Genomic DNA, 15968 nt, shown 5'->3' with positions numbered 1-15968 from the left:
TTCTTTTTTCTTCAAAATCGACCGAATTTTTCAATTTTATTTCGAAGAATACCATCAAACAGTGTAAGGTGTGCGAATTTATAAAGATATATTCAGTTATTAATTTTTTCTGTCATACAATATCACAGAATCTTATTTTTCATCGTCCACATTTCTTGATGTACCAGAACATTATTGTGGGTGATACTTATCGTAGAAACATCCGAAGCACAAATTTTCGCAGCACCACGCGCATTTTGTCAAAGCAACCGTCTTGCAGGCGTACGGTTTTTCTTTGTCAAATCTTATATTTTTTCTTGAATCACTCAACGATAATGGGCGGAGATCGATTTCAGGTAATACAAGAAGCGACCGTTGTACGAACATTTGGGACTCCAACTGCGAACCACAAACGGAATGAATATTTGAAAAAATTAATAACTGAATATATCTTTATAATTTCGCACACATTACACTGTTTGTTGATATTCTTTGGAATAAAATTGAAAAATTCGGTCAATTCTGAAGAAAAAAATCGAACAGGATTCTAACACGGTACCTCCAGCACGTTAGCTGTGAGCCTTTACCGCTGCGCAACGCTGACTTGCTCAGAGTTTATGTAATGTTACGGGTATACAAACGGCGAAATGAACTTCAAAATCGATTTTTTCAAAAATCAAGGTCCGTCGCTAAAAAAAACGGATAGCCAGTTACTCAGGTTAAGTGCCTCTACAACATATTTGAAGCGCATCAAAATCCGTGATTTACGGTATTTAGGGTCCCCTTGTAAGCTGACTGCGACATTCTCGTATTTACGTCTGGCCAACGGCTGGAAGTTCGCTGCGCACGTCAGGACAAGATAAATATTCACTAGTTCCTACTGTTTTGAATTTTACGTGTGTGTTGGCGTTTTTCGGTTTACTATAAAAGTATCATCATGAGTGATAAATGTGGGCGTTGAAGGTTAGTAAGTACATGGGAAACATTTCAGGACTGTGTGTTTAGGTGTTTCATTGGGACGGCTTTTACAGGAAAACCCGTAAAGTTTCTGATGAGGCTCTCCCAAGGAGTTGCGGAAAATGCAGCCGAGACAAGAGACTCGTGGGACAGAGAGAAAACATTTGTGCCCTTCGGGCAAATAAGAAATGCCATGTTTTGTGTTAGATAGCCTGAAGGGAGAAGAAACAAAAGCAACTGAGAATAGGCGACAAGTAATAAATAAAAGGAGAAAACCTCAGATGAGAGCCTTAACCCGTTTTTGAGCAAAGTAAAGAGCAAAAGACCAGTAGGAGCAACTTTAAAACAAGGTCAGTAGAAAAGTGAAGTAAGAAAAAGAGTCTTGCTGCTAACAGTTATGGGAGAGGTGTAGGCCAAATGGTACAGGAAAAGCTAAGTGTAAAATACCAGGTCACAGGCACCGTGGCAAGTTTAGCCAGGAGAACATAAGGGTTCTGTGCAGAGATTTTGTTGAAGAAGATCGGATATTTATTGTAAGAGGAGGAGGAAACAGCCTGGCTGGCAACTTATTGTATTAAAAGTGACCTGGAGGAAATAGGAGTAGCAACAGCAAACACTCATGAGGTTTGTGGACGTTTTGCAGCGCCATGACCAGCCCTGCGTAAAGGATGCTGTCTGCGGTCTAAACAATGTGCTGAATGGATTTCTTTTGGATGAATCAGAGTCTCGTATTTGTGCTGTGCCTGTTGCTGCTATTGTGAGATGGGAATACACAAATCAAATCTCAGTAGGAGAGGGAGGGCTAGACTGTGTGGTTATTTTGCAGAAAATGTAAGAGGAACCACAAGCACACAAGGCAAAAGTCCCAGATCGGAGGGGCATATATTTTAGATTAGAGTCAGGTTGTATACAGACAGTACTGAAAGAAATTAGAACAGCACATTTACTAGATGTAACAGTTTCCATAAAGGTAAAATTAGTTTGTTTCATCAGTATATTAAGACGGAGGGTGAGGGGTTGGGGGGACAAGATAGATGAACTTCTTGTATGTCTAGAAGATGTGAAATACTATTAAGCTATAGATGTTCTGTGCATTTTTGCACACCGTTTAAGCACGTAAATAGAGGAGTTCAATATCAAGGATTATTATTACAACATCATTTTTATGGAGAATTAACATGGGTAAAGGAGGAGTTGCAATATACTCGAATGTAAAAAAATTGACGTTAACAAGCAGTTTTTGTATATATCAGTATCTAAAAGCAAGTGCTTGTCAGTTGTTTGTGCAGGATATCTTTCTTGCACTTTAACCAGTCTACAGATCCCTCCTGTGAAACTTTATAAGAAATCTATGTGCATTACTGAGCTACCTGCCAGACTTGGAGAACATATTAGTAGTTCGGGAAGATTTCAGTATAAATTTCTTAAAAGATTCTGACAGGAAAAATGAATTGGGATTATTATTTGTTTCTTTGAGTCAGACTTCAGTAGTGAATTTTCCAGTTCACGTGCAGGATGATAGCAGAACCCTTATTGATAACGTTGTTAAAGACAATGCTGAGGCTGAAACAGTTAATGCCTACCAAATTGTTAACAGACTACTTGATCATGACGCACAGTTAATGGAAATAAACAATGTAGTACCTTACAGCCGTAAGACATGGTGATACATAGCAGCGAAGTTTACTGATGAGAACAGTGTACAATGTTTTAAGAGTAAGTTAATAGAGGTGGAATGGGATGAGTTATATATCTGAAGAGACGCTAATGTGAAATTCAATCTATTCCAAAGTAAATTTGTGTCAAATTTGAAAGTAACTTTCCTAAAGTGGTATCCAGAAAGTGCATTAAAAAAGGAAAAAACAAATAATCCAGGGACAACTAAAGGGATTAAAATTTCACGTAAGGGTAAAAGAGAAATTTACATAAATGCCAGAATAAGTCAAGATCCGACATTACTTGCATTCTGCAAGAATTACTGTGTGATTTTTTATGGAAAATAATTAAGATATAAAGAAATACACACATCCTGATAGAAATTAATAATGCAGATATATGATCAAAACTATGTGGGATATAGTAAAACATAGAGGGTACAACCAGTTAGTGTACAAGATACCATAACAATTAAACTAAATAACAATATCGTGACTGATGAGCCACAGGGTACAAGTATTTTTAACAATCACTTTTCAAATGGAGCAACAAAAATGGGATTAAATGGTTTCATTGAAGAAGCAAGAGAATACGTTGAAAATATAATTCCACAAAACTTTAAGCAAATAGAGGTAGCACCTACATCTTTCACTGAAGTTAAAGAGTTATAAAAATTCTAAGAAACAAAAGCTCATATGGTGGTGATGGAGTTTCAAACATAATTCTGAAAAACTATTATAACTTAATAAGTAATGTCCTTGGTGATATATGCAATACATCACTGGCACAGGTAATTTTTCTAGACAGATTAAAATATGCAGTTGTTGAACATCTTTATAAGCAAGGTAACTATAAAAATTTAAACAATTGCTGTACAATTTCCTTACTGATACATTTTTCCAAAATATTGGAACAAGTAATGTACTCATGAGTCGTCTCATGTTTAAGTACAAAAACGTTTACTCAGCACATCACGGCATGGATTCTGGAAGGGGTTGCTCACGTGAAAATGCTATCATTTTGTACATTGATTCACCGAATATCACAGGATTTAAATAATAAAATGAAGACAGTGGGCAGTTTATGTGATCTTTCCAAAGCGTTTGATTGCGTATATTATGTTACTTTCTCAGAGAAACTTAAGTTTCATGGAACTGAGAGCTTTACACACAACTGGTTTGAATAGCAGTTAACAAATGCAACGCAAGTAGTTGTGCTGGATAATTCAAACAGTTTTGGGAGGAGAGAAAATTTTAATGACTGGGGAGAAACCTGAAAGGAGTTTAATATCCAGCAACAAAAATATTGGATATTTGCATAATAACATAAAATGTCTGACAAGTTGCAAAGCAAGTTTTAAATCTAACCTAAAATCATTCCACCTAGGCGACTGCTATTCCATAGACGAATTTTCATTTATAACTGGTAGCCTGAAAAAAACTTCTTTTAGGTGTTTTTTTTGTGAGTGTATGAGTAGGTATAAAAAATAATATGTTCATTAACCTTAACACTGGTCATGTATACTTATGCTGCAAATTGACTCGTTCCAAATCGTTTCGATAAAAAATTGTTCAAATTATCTATGGAACATGTAACTAAGTCTATAAGGCCTATTTGGCAGCAGAGTTATACAAAATTACATCAAAGTCATATTATTAATTTTTGTACTGATTTCTTTTTGACCTGTGTTTTCCGCACGATCGTTTCTTTCTTACAAACGATCCGTAAGAGCTTCAAATATTAAACGCAGTGACAAACTGAAGCGATGTGTGCAAAAACCGGACACATGCACGTGGAAGAAGAAGAAGAAGAAGAAGAAGAATGCAGTAACCAACAAAAACCTGTGAGTAGCGAAGACAATAAAAACTTTTTTTGGTAGTAAGCAGGGCATGTGAACTGTTCTCGATCATAACAAACAAAATTTTAAGAGATAAAACCATATTATTACGGTGACTGCTGACGATGCTCTAGAATAAAGTGAAACTCGCGTAGTCTTATAAAGACTTTCATTACAGATGCAAAAGACGGTGATTAACCTATACAACTCTGCATATAAGGTGCAGCTGTGCTGTGAGGACGTTACCTCGATCTTGCGATCACCAATTTTATGTGCAAAACTGATTAAATCAGCTGAGTGAGCAACTAAATCCTGTTTCTCATTCCTACGTAACATTCTAATAGTGAGTAAAATTACGTAGCACAATGTTTGACAAACAGCTATCCACAACTCAGCATTCAATGACCTACCTTTATCAGCACATGAAAATTAATAGCACGCATATAAGTGGCGCTTCTTGTGGAAGGTGATTGCCTACCTATCAGAATGTTTATGAGTCAATTGAATCATGAAGCGAGCTCAAACCGCTAAGAAGATGGCTACCGTGCGACGTGGCACAACCCCCAGCATTAAATAACGAAGAATGACCAGGAATTTTTGAAATAAATTGAAAACTGTTAGAGCAATAATGATATGTCTTGTCTCGGCACACAAGTAAACAAAGTTACAGACCAGCATAGACACCCTCAAACCTACAAGATTCATGTTCACGACAAACAAACAGAACAGCATTTTCGCAACTCATGGGTCTTCCACAAGCAAAAATCTATTTTGTAGTTCATGAGAGGGTAAGAAACTTTACATAACAATACTCGATTGCGACAAACATGCACAAACTCTCAAAACAACGACAGGGGTGCTGGCATTAAATAAATCATCCCTATGAATGAAGCAAGTACAGATACATCTTTTCAAGAAGATTTTGTATCACTTAAACCCATGTGTCTTAACCGTACGACGAAGAGACAAAACAAATTACAGTGCGATAATCAGTTTTCATTCAACTAAATATGAACAGCCTATGAGCATCCATTTTATTAACGCTATTACATCATCCGTGCGTACTACTGGGATGATCGTAGCCAAGTAATAGCAATCCAACGTCCCCACTCACAAGACGTTTCAGCATGGTAAATAAATAGAAATAGTCTCTCTGTGGTTATTGTAGAATTTGCATGACAGCATGGATCTGCACCACAAAAGGCAGTCTTCCTCTCAACACCAGAACACAGCACAGTCTCGACTAACCATCGGAAATTAGGATCCATGATGGTGATTTCTGTTTCAGGCGGAGAGAGCCTCTTGGTCTGACTCCTGCGAAAGTATCCTGTTGGTCTAAAACAAAACTGACGCAACCACAGTAACATGCAATGTTTATACCGATTAATCGAAACTGATTATACCAATTTCACGTAGAGTACAGAACAGGTAAATATTGCGATCCACCACAAACAAGATATAATGGGAAGAAATGAAAGCGCCAGTAAACAGGTACCTTTCAGCATAACACAAATTAATTTCCAGCGTTCTAAGTAGCGGTAATTTTCTGCAGATACTCCTGATTACTACTTAGGTTACCTCTGTAGACCATCTGGTTTATAAATCCACAGAATTTTGCGTGAAAACAATACCAAATTATCTAAGAATTCGGTAAGACCCATTATCGACATCAACGTTCGTATTGCACACCGTACAATCATGTGCAATCAATGTTCGTGAAAATAATATACTTTGGTTTAAGTGATATAAAATCTTCTTGAAAAGTTGTATCTGTACTTACTTGTTTCATAAGGATGATTTATTTAATGAAGCACCCTTGTCATTGTTTTCAGAGTTGATGTATGTGTTTCGCAATCGAGTATTGTCATGTATTGGCAACTTGCGATTCAGCGTTCTTCATTGTAGGAACCTTCTTCGTCCGGTTGGCAGTAGTCGGTGACGTTCCTTGCATAACGAGGCTTATTCGGGAAATGGTTCTCCAGAAATTTTCACATACATCAACATCAATGAGTCCATTTGTACCTTAAGTTGATGCCCTTGCAGTAGAAGGCTCTCTCAAGTAACTTTTATTTGTATTTAATGGAAGTATTACATATTTCACAAAGAAAAAAACCGAGCGATAAAAACGTTCTCAATCTGCGTGATGAATGACTTATAATACGAATCTGGAAGGACGACACATGTTATTTTGCGTGTCGTCGAGCATACAACAGATCTTTTGCTGTTGTCAGTACTCAGGAAAGACATGAAAAAGGGTTCAGGCTAAGACACTAGTGATCAGTCACTGTCCGTTAACGTGGTGGTAATCTTATGCTCATGTTGCATTAGCTCAGAGAAAAACGTAAGGGGACGCATTCCCGGTTACCGAGAAAGGAAAGCTGCACGAATGGCATTCATTGCAGTCTTCAAACAAATTCAACAATTTATTTTCATCGATCATAAAGAGTGGTCTCATCACGCTACAGCTAATTCTGTTTAGATAGGCGCAAGTAGCCGGATTCTCTTTTGCTATGTGTGTCTCGCTTTAAACAAAGAAAATAAACTTTTGTCAGTGCGTCGTCGACTCTGATCCGAAACATTCCCACGGCAAATATTAGTTAGCTAAAGATCATCGAATTCTCTGTTGCCGTACCATCACAAACTCATAATGTCGGTAGCAAAAGCAGTGTACTAAGTACCTTGTATGCAGAAACACCACGACTATTGCTCTCTCACCAAATTATTCGCCTTCCCCTCCTTTTTACCTCGTGTTTTTATACAGTAGGAAAGAAGAAAGGAACATCCCGTCGACAAAGAGCTCATTTGGAACGGAGATTAGGCAAGGACAGGGGAGAAAGGCGGCCGACCCCTTTTGCAGAGAAACCTTCCCTGAATTTGCCTGAGGCGATGTAGTGAAATTACAGAATACCTAAATCAGGATGGCCAGAGGGGATTTGAAGCGTCGTACTCCCGACTGCGAGTGCAGTGCCCTAACCACTCGCCATCTCGTTCGGGCGTAACAGATAGTGAAATAGCCAGGGACAGTGAGAATGATACAGTTAAATCTACTTGCATCTTTTAACGTGAAAGTCACAGTATGTTATTTGTAGCTACACATCTATACAATTTCATTTCACGTTACCGGTTTTTTTCTGCTCATTCTGAGCTTATATTCATTTGTTTTCTTTACGCTTATAGTTCGACTAGGGACGTTGTTGTTTCACACAAAACTACGTACATCAAACCATCACGCTCACTTTGGTAGTCTATAGGAGAGAAAAAAATATGGACCCACCAAGAAGGCCACACGTTGCCACGTCTCATACGGTACTGGAAAACTATTGGTATTCGAAACAGCTTCCAGCCGTCTCGGAATCGGTAAATACAGGTCCTGTATGGCTTTCAAGTGACTCTTATACCTTTCTTCCTGAAAAATAGTGGAAGTTGGCACCGACGATGCAGGTGGGCAGCGATCATGCACCCTACTGTGCAAAGTAGGCCACAGAGGCTCAATGATCTGGCGAGGGTGGTGGCCAGGGAGATGCGACAATTCATGCTAGTGCTCACAAAACCAGTTGTGGACGTTGTGAGCTGCGCACAGAAGTCCCTATCGTCTTGGAACACAGCATCGCTATTGGAGAACAAACATTGTACCATGGGACGGATCTGATCACTCAAAATTGTCACATTATGCTTGGCAGTAATGCGACCTCGCAGAGTAACCGTGGGGCCCATGGAATAACACGATATGGCTGCTCAAATCACCACAGAACCCCCGCAAGTTTGAATCTTAGAACGTAAACTTGCCCAGAACTTGGAAACAATGTGAAACAAGAGTCATCCGACCAAATGATTTTCCTCCACTGCTCCATGGTACAGATTTTACGGCTTCGGCACGACGTTTTTCTGTTACGGGCATTTACAACACTGAAGAGTGGTTTTGGAATTCCAGCTCGCCTTGAAGTTCCCTACTTATTGAGCTCCCTTCGTGACGTTTAGGTGCTGACAGGGTTCACGAGTACAGTATTGAGTCCTACATTGACTTTTGCAGTTGTCGTTCTCTTACTTTTCGTCATAGTCCTCTTCAACAACCGTATTTCATGACCACTTAGCACACACTTTCGTCCGCGTTGTAACTAAGCGGATTCTGTTTTCCCACTTTCCCTGTATGTGGCATAAATCTTCGATACTGTGCCCCTCGAAACACCAAACGCTTTAGCTGCCTTTATTACAGAGGAACCTATCATGCGAGCACCAATAATTTGTCCTCATTCGAATTCACTTAGCTCTGACATAATACACTCACAACTGCACAGTGCACTATGCGGAGCAACACAATTGCACAACATGCATGCGTGGCTGTCATCTGCCTTCATGTTCAAGAACGCATTTCTCGCGGTGTTTCCACGTTTTTGCCCAACCCATGTGTATCGCAAAGACCGTACATCAAAATTTTTATGTAGAAATGATATCAGTCATGCATACGAATAGAAACTGCGGGTCCTCACTCTCAAGGTCACCTTGCTTTGCGACTATCTAAGTAGTCAACTGCCATCTGTCAGAGATGCAACTAAGCCGAATTCAGCGCACCGATGTATAGTCGAGGTGGCACTCCTTTAGATCTGATATGTTACTAGAGGAGCTGAAGTAGCGTTTCACTTTAGAACGTCGTCGACGTGGTGGATCCAGCTTAGTTAGATAAAATAGGAAAGAATCCACCTGTAGCCTTTTCGAAGGGTCATGCTGCACTGTTAAAGGGAAACTCCAGAACGTATAACTAACATGACAAAACAGGGATTTGAGCAGTCACCTTCCTAACGAGTCTTGTGTCCTAAACACTGACAAAAGTGTACCAAGCGACAAGGAAACCGCTAGCAGCCGTTGATCCAGATGATTACCCTAGGTTTTTCTGGCTTTTGGACCAACGTGAAAAGACGCAGGAAAGGCTACAAAGGTTTATTCCGTTTACTGCAGGACTGAACGCTCATGTTGCGTGAGAAACACGTGATACGAAGATAAAGGAGACTATACTGACGCAAAATATGATCGGACGGAAAATAACAGCGCAGCTGAGAATAGAGATCACGTGCACGTCATTCGATAGTCTACTTGTTTTCCACTAGTGCAACTGAACTAACGCGAGATGCATTTTTAAACCGTTTCTTTCTAAGCAAAGCTTAAAAATCTGATAACATGTTATGTCTGTCGCTTCTGATAAATGTATATCCGTCAACGTCTGTTTCATCCCACGACATCAGTTTTCCAACGGATACCATACGTCAGTTCGCTGTACTCTGTAAACAGCGCGTCATCAAATCTTACGCTGTGCATACGCTAATGCTCTTTTGACCTGACTGAACTTTTTTTAAAAAAATTACAAAAGAACTCTCTCCACAAATAAGAAACCAAGATTCTAATCCGGCTAACGGCCTGCTTCGCCCTTGAGCGATAACTGACCGTGTAGCTTTCTGGTTATGGGATGGCTTAATGTGCAAAATATTTCGCACAGTAGCAGCCTAACTACTACGTTTTCACTAGTAAAAGAGTTACTTACATAAGCAATTTTAGGTGCTGTGCAATTACAGCAGAAGTTGCTTTTGTTACTATCAGCGATATGAATTGCGTTGTCACGAGTGTAGAAGCTCAGCATAATTGGAGGACAGTGACGTGACTGTAGCTAATTCATATGAATTTTCGGCAGATTTAAATCGTCTGATACTTCAGCAGGAATACGTGAGACTTAAGTTTAACACTGAATTATAAGCAATTAGTAATTGATTAAGTATTCTTTTAATGGTAGCATTTAATGATGTGATCATTTTAGCCAAGTTTCAAATATTTTCATGGCATTCCTCATTATTCTTCTAGTGTCAGTAAATGCTGCAAGAACGCGCAGTACTTAACCGCACGAGGAACTATATTCATTCGAGTATGTAAAGCAAAACTATTTGTCATTTCCAAGAAGTTTATTTCTCAGTGCTGAAGATGATATGCACCCAAATTTTCATGCTAAATTAAAATACCATCACTATACTTCCCATTTGCAAAATATTATGTGGTACAGAAAGGTTTCCAAGTTGAGATGGAAACTGGTCCTTCACCTGTTGAATGAATCAAAATACCTCATTCCAGAATGGAAATTCATGACACAGCAGAGTTATGAGCGTTACGGATGTTTAAATTAAGAGTTTCTGTCTTTCATAATCCCACAGTAAAGATTAATTCTAGGTCGATAAGGCTGTTGTCCGACTGATTCTTTACATACAATAGGTTTCAGACGAATCTTTATCTCAATATTGCAGTTCGTTTTTCCTCAAACCTAGATTCTTATTCTGCGTGATCGGGTTTGTCTGATTTGTTCACATTATTGTAACCTAAGAACGGATCTTCACTTTATACACAAACACAATGTGAATAAAACTGAACCCGGTGCATTAAATAACATTTCCATTAATATCATACGCGTCTTATAATGCTGTCTCCTTAATTGAGCGCTACGCTATGAAAAACCAACTGCTTTTAGTTTTCCATATAACGAACCATTTATCAACCAACCATGTATCATATTATGTAACCCGTATTATACCTTCTGGTTCCCTAGTTTCCTGAAATTTAATTAACTTCCGTCATCAGCGCCAATGTCGGCTTGTAATAGAATTTTAATGTAACCTGCATAAAATCGGATCTCTCTCCTGAAATATTATGTGCGAATACTTGTACTATCTGTATACCACAGGGAATACCAGTATGACAAAATTCTAAAAGACCATTGAGGCAATAAAACAAGAGATTATAAACCGACAATGGAAGACATTTCACCATTAATATAAATTTAAATTTAGGAAAGTCTTTTTGAAAGAATTTGTTCAGACTGTTGCCTTATAAAGAAGTGAAACGTGGAAATAAACAGCACAGAACAAGAAGAAAATAGAAGCTTTCGAAATGTGGTACTGTAGAGGAATGAGACTGGAGGGGAAGATCGCGTAACTAATGAAGAAGTACTGAATTTAATGGAGGCTGGAAGAAAGTTACGCGTAACTTGACTGAAGGAAGTGATCAGTTGATGGGACACGTGATGAACGAACTCACTTACCATGAGTACCTGCACACAGTTTTGAACGAATGTTTAGCTGACCTTGAAGGATTTCTCAAATAGGTGGAGAAACATGGTCTGTGAAGCGTTGTGCTAGGTTAGGTTAGCTCACTGTTCTTCGTACAGTTAAGATCGGTAAATATTGCTAGACACGTTCATCGTTCCGCTATTTACTTGCTAGACGATCCCCGTGTGAAAAATTATTTCTTCTCCAAGTTTTTGTACAAAGGACATTTAACCCAATAGACTAATAGATAATCCGCGCTGAAGAGACTTTATTAAGTAATACTCGCTTCTCCACAGCAATATATTTCCGTTATATACCGTGGTTAAATGTTAGAATATGGAGACAAGCGTCTGCAATTCGATCTCTAGTCAATATTAAGTTTAATTATAATTGTCCGGGGAGGTCCCTTCAGTACTCGGAGAAAGTCTAGTACAGAACTGTAGTGTTCGAACCAACCTTCGGGCTTAAGACAACTTTACCTTATAATGGACGAACAGCAACCAGTGTTTATCCGCCTTGTATATTATTCCTTGCGCTTTCTATCAACTAATACATGTTTCTTTTTGTAGTTGGTACTTAGTTTTAATGTTGGGCGAAATATAAACCAAATGAAGTCGCCATTAGATAGGTTTCTAATTAAACTTTGGCTCTTTGGCAAATGTGTAATTTGAACGCCAAACAATGGAAACAATCTATATGACGTATATTGCAATAAAATAAATCTTACATAAGTTGGTAAACACCAAACAAACTACAGACTGTCGAAAACGAAACCATTATCAGATAACGAAGTCAAAACTTTGCCGAACATGTCTGGTAAGGCAGAATGAGATTTTCACTCTGCAGTGGGTGCGCTGATATGAAACTTCTTGGCAGATTAAAACTGTGTGCCGGACCGAGACTCGAATTCGGGACCTTTGCCTTTCGCGGGCGAGTGCTCTACCATCTGAGCTACCGAAGCACGACTCACGCCCGGTACCCACAGCTTTACTTCTGCCAGTACCTCGTCTCCTACCTTCCAAACTTTACAGAAGCTCTCCTGCAGGAGGAAAATGTACGTTTGTTCGTACGACAGGATCCTGTTAGAATGAATAGATAAAAAAAAATTACGAAAATTTCCCAGTATCAGTAAACACAACAGTTGCTTTTTAATATTCATCATATCACTCGGTATTACCGCCACCTCTCAACCTATTATGACTTCCTCACAAGTTTCTAGCTTAAGACATCTGTGTTCTTTCAGGATTCCATTTTTCACTAAATAATTGGCGTTATTCTACTGAAACATTTCTCCCAAACGGAATAGGTTAAATGGACGACTGACTAATATTTTTCTGCAACCAAAAATATTACACACTACTAGATGAATCTTACTATAATTATTATCATTGAATAAAGACTCGACTATTACGTTTCCCACTGTTTGAAATGGCTGCATTCAAATAGGAAGTTAATAAATTTCATTACTTGTCTTGTATAGACTATGTTTAGTGCGCCGATTATGATAATAATTCATCATTATTTTTACAGTGCAACTATTGTTAGAAGCTTAGTTACTTCAAAATTTTAAAATGAGTCCGTTGTGCTGCTTTGCTTAATCTTTACTACTTTCGACCAGTCAGAAGCCGTCAAGTCTTGGCAATGTATCGATATGACAATGAAGGGAAAAACGACAAAAAATTACAAAAAGAAATATTGCCGAACAAGATCATGCATAACTTTGGGAAAATAAAAATTTACAACACCAGCCCCTGTTGTGTGAAGCACTTATCATTTATGTTATTGTTATTATTATTAACTGAATTTGCTAAGTAAAACGAATGTCGTCGTCAATTCAGAGCTACTCTGATATTATAAAACTTCATTTCAGTCAGTATCTATGCACTAACTACGATATATTTTTAAGATTACTGATATAACTGGAAATCTCAAATTATGATACTTAGGTGGAAAGTATCTTTTAGTTTCATACAGTATTGATGCAACATCAAGAAATGCAGTTAAAGCCATGAACCAACATGCACTGGTAACTTCTTATGTACTTATCTGCTTCTTCAAATGCGTCATATTTATCTGCTAGTTGGAAGGCGTTTAAAAGCGATTTGTACTTGGCCACTTCTTCTTACTTATTGCTTTTCAAAACCTCCAGTACGTCTTACTCTCTGTAATTAATGTCGTTTTCACGTTTCAAGGTTGATTTAGCATGGCGCAGATCGCCTCTCGACCATGTGATTGTTCACATCAACATGTTATACTGAGCTGTGTGTCAGTTTTCAAAGTTCCTTTGCTTCCATCCGTGCTTCAGCAGGCTTACTGACGTTATCAACCTTAGGTCTCAAGTGTCACTGTAAAAATCTCTCATTAAATGTATCTCGGTCTGTGGGAAATTTCAAATGCTATTCGTATCTGTACAACTGAATACAATAATATTGCAAAGATATGCACTGAAATTAAACAGCCACGAACAAAACCTTTACAGCCAATATTTTACGTTGAACAATATCTCGGTAATGTGTTACTGCAGTTCTGCAAAAGTTAATAACGTTAAGTCCAACAAATAAAGTATTCAATGCACGTGCACCGCGCATCACGAGAAATATAAAATAAAACATTTTGTGAAAATCCCAGATGATAAGAAATACAAAAACTAATTATGAGTTTTATATGCAATCTCTCTTTCTTTACCTATCACATTAGACTGCTAAATAAGGTGACCCTTACTTTTTTGTACTGTATTCTGACTCAGCTCTAGTTGCGTACTTCATATATGACTAACTAAGTTTAGTATAGAATTAACGAAGCAAGACACTCCAAACAAATTTTAACGTGAGGAGTGAGCTGTTGGATAGCTGGATGAATAGCTGTCTATTAATACATATCTACTTTGCATTACATAGCAGCAATGACAAGTTTCTGCTGAAGGACATAAATCAGCATAGTGTCAAAGTAACTGTAAATAAGTTGTGCGTTGATGGAATAAGTTGCCTTCGAAATTATTTATACTTTAGATTACGAACTGGAATATGTATGTATCGTTGACAAACCAGCAGGGTAGCCGCTCAGTTGGGAGACCAAGGCTGGCATGGCTGAATGATGTAGAGACGGATCTGAGAAGATTAGGAGAGATAAATGGAGGAGATAGGTGGCTGACTAGGCCTGCGCTCTTCACAGTCTGTTGCGCCGGAAAAGAAGAAGAAAAAGCAGTTTACAAATCAGTACATGTTTCGTATAGTACTCACTTCCATTAACACGCAGCTTCGTAATAAATCTTTTAGGGTAGAAAACAAATAATTTTAAATCGCTAAATTAGAAAATTCCTGTGAGCCTTATAAGTTTCAGGAAAAATTCCAGCTCATACCAGGAAGAAAAAGACTGCTCGTACAGTCAGAGGGTTTACTTTGGATCCATACCATATGCACATAAGGACCATTTGAAAAACTTTAAGCTTTTTGGTCAGGGTCGTCGTTCAGAGCTGTACAGATACTTGTAAAATCAGCGCTATTCATCCGGAGCAGAGGGATCTGGGTACGGCTGTCTCTGGAATTTCGTTGAGATGAAGATGTACTGAAATATGGTCAGAACAGGGCAGTACGTTCTAGATTGTCCACGGTCCGTTTGCTTGCGAACAGAAGGAATAACAGCGGGAAAAGCTGTTCTGCGCCGCGCGTGATATTGATCGTGGTAATCAACGAATTAGGTAGAGACTCTCATAGTGGAAAGAAACCAGTTACAAGGTAATCGTTTAAATATTAAAACGGAAAACGTCGATACAACTATGCGATCGTTTCTTTCTTTCTCCATATAGTGGAATTTTGATTAGCTGCGCGAAAGTGTATCACAACTTCAGCTTAAAGTGCTGTATTGCTACAGTGAAATGAAGTAAGTTCTGAAGAAGGAAAACAAGTGCTCAGCAGTGCTTGGAAACAGCTGTTGTACAGCTTTGATTGTTTCCAGCGTTAATTGCAACTAAATTTTGCTATTAAATGAGGATTTACAAGGTATGAGCTAGTTATAGGAAGAATAAGAAGTTTGAGTTATATTAGGAATTATGTTATGTGTTTAGCCGAACTACGTAGAGTTGCATGTACAAGGGAGATACTTAAAACTATTTCATCGTTCCCTGATCACTTTACGATGAACAAAATTCTCTGAGAAAACTAAAGTAAAGTAATAGTTAGAAACTGAAGACCTCTGTTTGTGGCAATCCATATAGTGATCTCTTAACTGGACAAGACTGAAGAAGTCCTCCTCGTTATACTTGTAATACTCATTATCAGTTGTTAAACGGGGTCATTTAGCTACTCGTTCTTTATCGTCATATTCCACTTTGTTTTCGCTTAACATTATCAACACCGTCTTTGTTCGCGGTTATAGTGGTCTGTCCAGTTTGTAACTTATAATCTGGCGTCCTTGAAGTTAACTGCAAATTTTGGTAGCCCACATCACAAACACACAAGCAC

The sequence above is a fragment of the Schistocerca americana genome, chromosome 6, assembly GCF_021461395.2.
Source record: "Schistocerca americana isolate TAMUIC-IGC-003095 chromosome 6, iqSchAmer2.1, whole genome shotgun sequence".
NCBI lineage: Eukaryota > Metazoa > Arthropoda > Insecta > Orthoptera > Acrididae > Schistocerca > Schistocerca americana.
The sequence above is the reverse complement of the archived record's forward strand: the minus strand, read 5'-3'. Positions refer to the sequence as shown.